This window comes from Sus scrofa, chromosome 2 (genome assembly GCF_000003025.6).
Source record: "Sus scrofa isolate TJ Tabasco breed Duroc chromosome 2, Sscrofa11.1, whole genome shotgun sequence".
In the NCBI taxonomy this organism is placed as follows: Eukaryota; Metazoa; Chordata; class Mammalia; order Artiodactyla; family Suidae; genus Sus; species Sus scrofa.
The window spans coordinates 137,614,952-137,625,005 of NC_010444.4; the positions used below are offsets into that span (position 1 = coordinate 137,614,952).

General features: G+C 55.0%; 1 protein-coding gene across 10 annotated transcripts in view; it reads right to left on the reverse strand.

Moving 5' to 3' along the window:
- H2AFY (H2A histone family, member Y) overlaps nucleotides 1-8,935 on the reverse strand; it is an 88,759-nt gene extending 79,824 nt beyond the window's left edge. For 3 of the 10 annotated variants that reach the window (XM_021078354.1, XM_021078365.1, XM_021078328.1), the window contains exon 1: nucleotides 8,726-8,935. The gene's annotated coding sequence lies outside the window, so the exon portion shown is untranslated. 10 annotated transcript variants of the gene reach the window in all.

The window sequence follows — 10,054 nt, forward strand, 5'->3', positions numbered from 1 at the left end:
AGAGGCGCTCGGAACCCCTGCAGATTGCTAGACAGGCCTGTCCTTAGAGAAGAGGGAGGTGAGTTTTTCCTTGCCTGCCCTCCCCCCAAATCCCCACCCAAAACGTCCCTCTTCTGCGGCCCTCTCTTCTCTACCCCCACTGTAACTGGATCCAGGTCACCACCATCTTAACCAAATGATCCCAAACATCTCCGAAAAAGGTCTTCTCACCACAGGCCACACGCAGCTGGGTTAACTTTGGACACACAGGTCTGAACACACTATGGCCCAGGTCTTAAAGATTTCCCAGCTGCCTCAATTCTCAAGATGAAGTCAGGACCCTTCACCTATCATGTGACACCCTAAAAATCTCGGCCTGGCACACCACCTAGCTTTACCTGTGCTTTCTGGGGTCTAAACATAAACACAGGGAGTGCCCCCAACCCCCTTCTCTGTGGTGGCCGTGCCCCTCTTCTAGGACCTCCTTTCTATCTCATGCTTTGCTGCCCTCTGCCAACCCATCCCCGAGGGCTCCCATCCAGCTGCTCCATCCTCTGGGCTCCCCTGTGCTTCGCCCACAGCATGGCACGTACACACGCCCATCTCTCCCCTGGAGGTACAGGGTCCCAGAGGGCTGCCCCCGACTCTCCCCCTCGTGGAGCACCACTCCACAAGGTCACAAATGTTTGCTAAAAGCATTCAAGCATTTAGACCAACCCAACACCTTTGGACAAAGAGCTTTTAGATCTGAATGTCTCCCATTTCCACCAGGAGAGGCCTGTGGCCAGCGATGATTAACGCAGCTCAGTCCTGGCCTTACTGGAGCAGAGACTCCAGCTGTGTCTCCAAGCCGACCAGTCTGGGTGTGTCTGGGGCTGCCTCTGTGGCAGGCAGACAAAGTCCTGTCCCAGAGAGGAGCCATGAGCATTCAGGGACCTCAGGGGTCCCAGACATGCTTATTCTTTAAAAGTAATGCTCCTGGGGCTTCCCTCTGACTTGAGCCAAGAGTCTTTAAGCTGACATGCTGGCGACTCCCGGGTCCCTAGCCCGGCACACACTTGGCTGCTGAGCCCTGGAGCTCTGTTCTGCGTGTCTGCAGCAGGGTGCACTTGTAAGTCCCACAGGCACTTGAACTCTGGTCCCTCAGCCCCAGCGGTGGCAACATCACATATCAAGCTACCAAGCGGGCATCGGCCTGTCCCTACGTCCCTGCCCACCTCCACAGCTCGCAGTCATTGGCCAGGCTCCATCGAGCTCACTTCTATAAGTTCTCAAGCCTCTTCCCTCCTCCTTGCCCTCTCCCTACTTCTCACCTGTTCTCCCAGCACCAGTCTCTCTCCACAGACACCAGAGGGGCCCTGCCCACTTTGCTGGTTCCTCGCCACCTGTGACAGCCACCAACAGCATCTTTCAACTACTTCTGCAGCACTGCTTCCTGCCGCCCTGCCCAGGCGGATGCCCCAGGCAACCCGTGACTTCCTGACCTGTGATGCTATGTCCAAGTTTTCATACAGGCTGTTTCTCCTGACTGCAACACCCTTCGTCTCCTTGCCAACCTGCTGCACCGAGGCTCACACAACCCCTCTTCTTGGTCCTGACCAGAGGCTGGAATTGCTCCCTGCCCTGTGTGCCCACAGCACACAGCCCAGCACGTACTGCGTGCCCGCCTCCACAACCCAACTCCACTCTGTTACTCCAGGCCGGGTGCTGTAGTCAACTCATTCCCGGGGTCGCCCGGTCCCAGGAGAGTCCTTCACCCCCAGGGCCACTCTGCTGATAGAATGTCTTCACAGCCCATCTGGAGTCAGGTTCCTCTCTGACACAGCAACCCCGAGTCTTCATCCCCCTCCCCAAGGGGGCTGTGCTGAACAGATTCAGTCCCTCGCTCCTACTTGTGTTCTTCCCGCACTAGAGGTCCGTAACTACGTAACTGGAGACCCCCAAGCGGCAGCCACGGCGGCGAGAGAATCCTGCCTAAGCCATGCAGCCTCATGACATCCAGTTACGTGTGCTGATTTTAAGAGCATCATTTGGAAAATCACCTTGCAGCTCACGGATGTGCCAGGTCCATCCTGCTCTTCGGAGGCCCCTGGGACGTGGGCAGCAATGGCCGGGCACCAACGTGAGGGGAGAGAGTGGCTCTGACGGGAGTGGCTGTTGAACGTTGTGGTTAATAACTCAAATTCCCAAGTCAGGCTCCACCACCGACAGCCTACGTACCCAAGGCCAGCTGCTGGAGCAAAGACGTCCCCATGGTGTATGTCTCACTTGTGCAAAGTCCAAAGAGGTTTCCACGAGTGGCTGGTGTTCTCCACAAGATATGTGGATCCAGACCCATCCCACCCTCCAATGCACGATTCGGGCTTACCACCGAAGGGAAAAGGCCGTGGGAGACAACCCAGAGGGGCTTCCGGAGGCCGGGTCTGGAACGGGGCACACCACGTATGACCACGAGCCATCAACTAGGACGGGCGTGTTCTCATGGCCCCGCACCTAACTGCCGGAGAGGCTGAGAAACGGCCTCCCGCTCCGTCTCTGAAACATCACACACCAACCTGAAAGCTGACCCTGTAGCCAGGGTCTGAGTGCCCAGTCAAAGCCTACGCTGACCTATGTCCTGCGTCTTGCCTCTTCTATCTCTCATGATGGCCAAGGTGCTTTCTTATACACTCAGCTTCTCGGCATGGACCTTGCTCAAGGGAGAAACAGCAGTAATACCTCGTCAGACTGCCAAAGCTGTGTCCTTCCTTCCTGGACTCATCAACCAGGAGGACACCCCATTCGGCCAGCCAGAAGCCCTCAGCCCTGTACAGGGCCCCGCATGTCTTGAAGACAGGGACGGGTCTTCAGGCAACCTCGGCATCTGTTCACTACTGAACATGAGCTTGGCTGTCTTTCTGTTATCAGGCCAGGAAATGCAGATCCTGCGGTTGGTCCTGAAGGGATCTCTGTGGTCTTTATCTTTGCAACTCCTCCAACTATAAATCCATCACAACAGACAGCGCAGAAACCCAAAGCTCGCCAGAGACACTGGTGGAGGGGGCTGCTGAGAAAGAGCCAGGCTCCAGTGAGAAGCAGGTCTCTGACCACAGCAGTCCCCCCGCCCCCATCTCCGCTGCACCTCAACAATCAAGATGTGACCAAACAAAGCAATCTGTCCTCAAAGCACAAGACAAATGAGAAACCTGGCTGTGAGGACCCTGTGAGTAAGATGGATGGGGTGTCTGGGGTTAGGGGATGTAAACAACTACATTTAGAACAGATAAGTAAGGTCCTGCTGCACAGCACAGGGAACTATATCCAGTCTCCTGGGATAGACCATGATGGAAAAGAATATAAAAAATAATGTATATATATGCACAACTGAGTCATTCTGCTGTATAGCAAAAACTGGCACATTATAAACCAACTCTACTTTAATTTAAAAAAAAAAATGGACCTGAAACCAAGGAGGGGGAACAACAGAAGTGAGGAGGACAAAGGGCCATCCCACCACACTGGCCCTTTCCTCGCCAACGGGCACCCCAACTGGCTCCTCAGTGCGCTGCAAACCACCGGCACTGCCACTTCCACCCTTTGGCACATGGTGCCCCCCCAGTCTGGGGCCTTCCTACTTACAGTCCCCATGCATCCTCTAACGATGGGAGACCTATCAAGGAGCTCCCTCCTCCGCATTCTGGCAGTGGCTGTGCCTTGCAGGCCCCAGCCCCAGCCTAGGGTCGAGCCGCTCCATTCCCAGACTCCAGCTTTGCACTCAAGGCCCCGCTGGCCTCCGGCCCATCTCTCCCTATTTCCAGCAACGAGGGCTCCACCAGGCTGATTAGCGCTCAATTTCCTCAGCAGACAATTCTGCAGAGGCCCCTGAGGCCCGTGAGAAATCCCTTATCATGAAGCTGAGCCACTACCGGAGTTATGTTCAACTGCTTCTCTCAGCCTAAAATAAAGTGCTTTGCAAAGGCAGTTTCCAGCACCTCCTTCCAACCCAAGTGCCGCTCTGGATCCAATTTATGTAAACACTCTACAGCCAACCACCTCCTCTTAGCACGTGCTGCACAGTTCCAGCACTGCCGAGTTCCTGGTCTGTCTCGATGGGATGGATCAGGCTACTCTGCTCACCACTGTATCTCCAAGAACCTACCCTGCTGCCTGGTTCCTGCGAGGCCCTCGAATGCTAGCTGAGGGGTGACTGATTAGTTACAGTAGGTAACGATCCTCTCCATAAAAACAAGGGCAGCATTTCCAAAGGCCTGAGGACTCAGAGATGTAGCAGGTGGGACCCCAGTCCAGGACCTCCTCTAAGGACCATTCCTGTACACATACCTGGTCAATCCCTGTGGGAGCCCAGACCCGCAAAATTCAGGGAGCTTGAGGAGCTACCCTGGCAATTACCAGGAAGGGAACCACAGAATGTCCCTGACGGCCAAGGTATAGCATGCAGAGGTCTTCTGACTCACTGACCATTCTATGGCTCCAGCAACCTCTCTCTCTCTCTTTTTTCCCCCTGGCCCTGGCATGTGCAAGTTCCTGGGCCAGCAATCAAACCAGAGCCACAGCAGTGACAACGCTGGATCCCTAATTGCTAGGCTACCAAAGAATTCCCTCAACCTCTCTTCTTGCCATAAGATGGGCTCAGTAATACAGACCAAAGGAAATGACTTACCTTCCTCATATCTGTAAGATACTGACCTCTGCTAAAGCTGCAGTGCAGAAAACTCAACAATCAGAGGCACTCACAAAACCATTGGAACGGTCAACGAGGAAGTCTTTTTTTACCTAAGCAATGAATGCATGCATATTGATCCTGAGCGAAATACGGACTGGAACTGCTGGGGGGGCTGCTAGGCAGAGCGCCCTATCGCCAGCACCCACGGATGCAGGAATCTGAGCAACCAGTGCTCAAGTCACTGTTCCAGAGGGAGGACCGCCCATCCATTCCCTCCGCTGGGTAAATGCCCACATGTCCACATGCGTCTGTCACTCCAATCATGAAAGCAAACCTGAGCCACTTAATTCTGAAGTGCAGGACACTCATCCTGTTTCCAGCGTTCTCTCCCGTTTACCCCTATCTATCGCACCAAATGATGAACAGTGTCACACTGCCACAGCCCCAGAGGGATGTGGATCTCCTACAAGGCTATCACTCACAGAGCCGGGGTTCACAAGCTGCACGCTGAGTGGTTCAGAGCAGGGATGTGCTCTGGTACTCTGGCTGATCAGGAAAAACATCGCTCCCCATTCATAAAAACACGCCACCGTAAAATGAGCTAGATGATTACGGAACTTCAAGTCTCTCCACGGTGAAGCGAGGGAATGCAAACAGGGAGAAAGGATAGCCTGAGATAGGAAATAAATCCCAAACGCCACATCTTGTTCCAGCAGACATGACGCTCAGGTGTGAGGTTTTCAGCGGCGGGAAAAACCGAAACCCAGACACGAGTGTTTCTCACGACCAGCAGGAACCAGTCAGCAGGAAGCCGGTCTGGGATTACATGCTCACCTCTGCAAACCCACTCGGCAGTGCGCTTCCGGAGCGAAGCTAGAGGAACCAGCACTGTTTCAACAGTAAGGCCCTGTCTGCTGGCTTCACGAGGAACCACTGCTTCGCACTTCCTCTTTCTTTTAAAGGTCGTGCCAAACCCGGAGCTGCCACTCCAGCAGAAGGCCATCGGAGGCAAAGGTGAGCTTCCGGAGGGCAAGACCCTGGTCAGGTTTGGCACTGGTGGCTATTCAGTGTCTGTTGGCTAATCTCCCAATAAGAACACAGCACATCTGACCGTGTCTTCCTCCTTCTCAGACCGTAATGGCTCATGATTACTGCTCTTACCATGCCGGTGTGTTTCTGATCTGGATCCTCTGCAATTTGGTCTGTGCGGCCTCCGTTTCACCTGACTCCCCTTTAGGATCCAGTCCTCCCGAGCCTCTGGTAGTCCTCCCACATGACCTCTGTTGTCACTGCTCTAAGGCTCTGCACACACACACCTGTCCCCACCTGCCCGTCTTTGCCCAACCAACACTCACTTGGCCCTTCCGGGCCTGATAGGGGCCTGGCTAAGTAACTGTACTGGGAGGTCCTGTGGCCTCCTGCCCTGACTTTGCAGCGGCGGACTGCCTGCCTTCTCCTCATGTCAGCTTCCCAAGGGAAAGAACTGGGCTTTTTTTCCCTTTTTCTTTACTAAATTACCAGCTTATTATAAAAGGATATAACTGAGGAACAGTCAGAACGGAAGAGCTCCACAGGGCAAGGTGCAGGGAGGTGCAGGGAGCTCCACATGCTTCCTGACCTGGACACTCTGAGCCCTGTCCTTTGGGGGGGTGGGGGGGGGGAGGTTCCATTACACAGGAGGAATGTTAACCAAATGATTGGCCACTGGCAACTGATTCAACTCCCAGGCGCCTCCCCTCCCGGGAGGTGGGGGAACATGGCAAGACTGGGCATTTCTTGGTCAGGTTCTGTCCCCAGTGCCTCAAGAAATATTTACTGAAAGACTGCAAGACACTGGTCTAGCAAGCTTGATCCAGGCAAACAAGCCATGCAACTTTTTGGAATAGAGAGCTGACCCACTTGGGCTCACTCCTAAGAGCGAAGGTGGGGCCCTATGTACGTCTACACCTACAGAACGCCAGAAGGACCCACAGGACAGGTATGGGCCCCACTGACCCCTGCCCCTCCCCAGCCCACATGTCCAGAATGGGGCTCTGAAAAAGCCGACACAAATCCAAGGGCCCACTCACATGAGAACTGGAGAATGCTGCAATTCTGATGAACACCACATACAGAGTCTTGTTGGGTTTTGCCAGGTCGGGATTTGCAGTCTGTGCTTTTGTTTATTTAAATAAACCTTTAAATCGCTTGGGGCAACATTAACTCTGAAGCTATCAGAGGCAGGTCCCAGAACACAGATATGTGCTCCAATTCTCTCTGTGAGAAACGGATGAGGGCTCTTCCAGACCTGCTGTCTCCAGGGCCAGAAGCAACGGCAGACTGAGCGATACCACTCTCTGACTCTGGCCCATTTGGAAGAGACCAATCCAGTGACTTACAGTGGTGTATTAGAGAGTCATGTGTGATGTTCCAGACACCTCTTAAAGTTTAATAAAATGTGAGCCATCCCTTCCTCATTCTAAAGGCCTTGCCTCAAACAATGTTCCCTTACTTTAACCCCTTCTCTCCTACTCAACGCCTTTATTGAGGGATCAGCATTAACAACGGCAAGAGATTACAACAATAATCGACTGGAGAGATTTCTCACGCTCTTCTTAAAACTTGAATAGAAAAAGAATTTAAAGTCTTGAGGATTTTTTGAAAAAAGAAAGACAAATAAATTGAAAACCACCTTATCCTCATCCAGGAGCCTCTTGTACGAGACTGAGATGCCACCGGCCAACTATGCTTAGTTGTGTACAAGGGCTATTAATGCCAGTTGCACACATGAGGTGTCCATTTCAGAGCTAATAGCGCCTCTGACAGCTGACTAGTCACCCTGAAGTAGGTAGGTTCCACCTAATTCACAACGAGTCTCCTACTCAAACCTAAAACTGTTCAAAATTCCCAGTCCCTGGAGCAGGAAGCCTTGGAACAAAGCACTTTCCCCCCTCTTTAATGATAAAACCTCAAACCACAAAGGTAGAAAAAAGACAGAGCGAGAAGTACCCCTCTACTTGTCTATTCTTACATGCCTTTATTGGATCACTAAAGTCTTACAAAGAATCCGTGGTAATTTTAATTGTTGAATTCAAGGTTTGTCTCGGCTGCTGTTAGTCTCTGACTTTCAAACGCATGAATATTTTCCCTAACATCTTGTCTAACGCCTTCCAAGGAGTCCACCGACAAGATCTTTGAGGGATCTGTGCTCCCTGCAGGAGTGGAGGTGGGGTGCACCAGCCCGCACACCTGTTGTCAGGTGACAAGGCCAGCAGCATCCTGTGTATTCACCTCCTCGCTCCACCCCACCCCTCAGTGAGCCTCTTCCCTCCTGGCCTTCTCCACCCGAGAAGCCTACAGCCTTCCGGAATTACCTTAAAAAAAAAAAAAAAAAAAAAAAAAACTCCCAACCAACCACAAAGCAAACAAAAGGCTGATCAGGAGACGAGCCAGAGAGCAGCAGGGGTTCCCGAGGCCCCCCTCCAGCCAGTCCCCGGACAAACCCCTCCCCGCCCTTGCCCCTGCCCCTGCCCGCTTCCAGCCCCGCAAGTATCTCCCCAACCCCCTCACCCTACCCTCCCAGCAGATACCAGCCAGACGCCTACACCACGGCCACATGGGGCTCAGGCCCCATTTATTGTGCCTGGGCCGGCAACTCCCGGGCGGGCGCCTCACCAAGTACAACTCCGCGCACAAGAGCCCCCGGCGTCCAGGCCCAGGCCGGCCGGCCGGGGCGCGGCGCCTCCCCGGCTTCGAGTCCAGCCCTCCCGGCCCGGGAAGGGACGCTGGGGGAGGGGCCGGGGCTGCCTGAGGCCACAAAAGCGCCCGGGCGCGGGCAGGAGGACGCGTTCGAAGAGAAGTTGGCTTCCGGGTTTCCTTTTTGAACAAAACCGAAGGGAATCCCGCGCGGCCGGGGTAGGGCCTGGGAGGGCGCCGTGCGCACGCGAGGCCCCAGCGTGGGCCGCGCCAAGCACCACGGCCCGAGCGCCGCCCGGTGCGCGCCAGGCCGGGCCGCTCCCGGGCACCCTCGTCCGGCTGAGCGCGGCGGCCGGACCCGGGCGGCGGGGACCGGGCGCGTGGCGAGGGGGCCCGCGCGGCACTTACGGGGAGGCTCGGCCGCAGCGGCGGCGGCGGCGGCAGCAGCAAGGTGTCCGGCCCGTGCCCTCTCGGCCGCTCGCGCCTTTTCTCTCCGCTCTCCTCACTGGCCCGCCCGCCTCCTCGCTTCCCGCCCGCGCGCCCCGCGCTCGCCCCCTCCGCCCGGCTCCGCTGCCGAGTGAACTGGAACCAGTCGCCGCGGCCCCGGGATTCCCACAATGCACAGCGCGCAGCTCGTCACATCCCATCCCGTCCCCGCGCGTCCGGCCACCCCTCCCGCGCCACTCCGGCGCCCCGGCCTTGACCCCAAGCTCGCGGCTGCGCGCGCGGGAGCCCTCCGCGCTGTGCCGCCTGGACGTCGGTGGGTCGGTGCCCGGGGCGCACCAAGGCCCTGACTTGTGGCCTCTACCCTCAGGCGCCCCGCCCGGACGCCGCCCGCCGAGTCCGGTCCGAGCCCTGGGCTAAGTCCTGGGAAAGGGTCGGAACACTGGTTGGCAGAGGCTCTTCTCCAGCTCGCGTGCCAGCCTGAGTGTCTCCAGTGACACTTAATGAGCGCCCACTGTGGGGGGACTTTCGCTGTCCCCCTAGAGCCTTCCCACTAAGGCAGGGACGGAGGCACAACTGCTTCTCCCTCCCCAACCAGTGCAAACCTTCCGAGCACCTAAGAACCTCCCGCTGTCTTTGGATACAACCCCCCATTAAACCTGCCCCATGACCAACTAATGCACATCCGGCTCCCCTGGGGTTCTTCATAGTGACACCTACAGGTCTGGATCTGCTTTGTTCCGTGGAAGGTGATGGCTATTTCGATTCAGCAAAATGTTCCTTCTTGGACCAAGTCGGGATTTATTAATATAAACAGTGATTCTTTATCATTATACACATTTTTTTTTCTTTGCTAACAAGCAGAAAGAGGAGAGAGCGCAACAAAGGCCATCTGTGTATTTCTAAACTGGTTTTTGGCCTGAAGGCTAACGTTAGTGACCCATCTTGAGTACTCAAATAGGGACCTTCCCTCTCCCCCCTCTTTCCTCTATCCACCAAAGTGCAGAGGGAAGCCATCTCAGCACCCATCTGAGGACCAGATTTAGATAACAATGCATACTGGCAGAGTTGTTCTGTGGCTGCTGGAGTTGGTGATGGGAGATTATTAGAGTCATTAAAGATGCCTCCCAGCTCTCAGACTGCCCCTACAAGAGCAGTGGGAACCTCCTCCCCTCACTCTTTACACTGTCTTTTAAAAGTCTGCAAAGCAGTGTCCAATACATGCCATTCATACATCCATTAATTCAATTAAATATTTTGCTCATACTTTGTGCCATGCAACAATGTAAGTGA